At 39.9% G+C, this 928-nt stretch overlaps 1 non-coding gene across 1 annotated transcript; it reads left to right on the top strand.

The window, feature by feature from the left end:
* Window positions 1-246: 246 nt before the first annotated feature.
* LOC130947135 (small nucleolar RNA R71) lies at window positions 247-350 on the top strand. The gene has a single exon (XR_009072545.1). It is a non-coding gene; the product is annotated as a small nucleolar RNA R71 (small nucleolar RNA).
* The last annotated feature ends 578 nt before the right edge of the window (window positions 351-928 follow it).

Here is a 928-nt window from a genome sequence, read left to right as displayed (position 1 = left end):
TGAGCCAATATGGCATTCAGAGCATCAATTTCAAGAACTCCTTTCTTCTGAGGTACCCCATTATTCACGGAATTCCTCTCAGAAGTATACATGAACTGGTTGTTTGCAACCATGTCAATGAGTTCTTGAGCCTCTCTAGGCGTTTTCTTCAGGTGAATAGATCCACCTGCAGAATGGTCCAATGACATTTTCGAAAATTCAGAGAGACCATAATAGAATATATCTAATATGGTCCATTCTGAAAACATGTCAGATGGACATCTTTTGGTCAGCTACTTGTATCTTTCCCAAGCTTCATAGAGGGATTCACCATCTTTTTGTTTGAAGGTTTGAACATCCACTCTCAGCTTGCTCAGCTTTTGAGGAGGAAAGAACTTATCTAAGAATGCAGTGACAAGCTTATCCCATGAGTCCAGGCTATCCTTGGGTTGAGAATCCAACCACACTCTAGCTCTGTCTCTTACAGCAAAAGGGAAAAGCATGAGTCTGTAGACTTCAGGATCAACTCCATTCGTCTTTACAGTCTCACAGATCTGCAAGAATTCAGTTAAAAACTGATAGGGATCTTCAGATGGAAGTCCATAAAACTTGCAGTTTTGTTGCATTAAAGCAACTAGTTGAGGCTTAAGCTCAAAGTTATTGGCTCCAATGGCAGGAATGGAGATGCTTCTTCCATCAAACTTGGACGTTGGCTTAGTGAAGTCACCAAGCATTCTCCTTGCATTATTATTATTATTTTCGGCCATCTCCTTCTCTTGTTCGAAATTTTCTAGAAGGGCTCTTCTGGATTGTTGTAATTTAGCTTCTCTTAATTTTCTCTTCAGAGTCCTTTCAGGTTCTGGATCAATTTCAACAAGAGTGCCTTTATCCTTGTTCCTGCTCATATGAAAGAGAAGAAAACAAGAAAAGAAAGAGGAATCCTCTATGT

Source organism: Arachis stenosperma, chromosome 8 (assembly GCF_014773155.1).
Source record: "Arachis stenosperma cultivar V10309 chromosome 8, arast.V10309.gnm1.PFL2, whole genome shotgun sequence".
NCBI lineage: Eukaryota > Viridiplantae > Streptophyta > Magnoliopsida > Fabales > Fabaceae > Arachis > Arachis stenosperma.
Note: the sequence above shows the minus strand (reverse complement) of the source record. Positions and strands in the feature narration are given on the sequence as shown.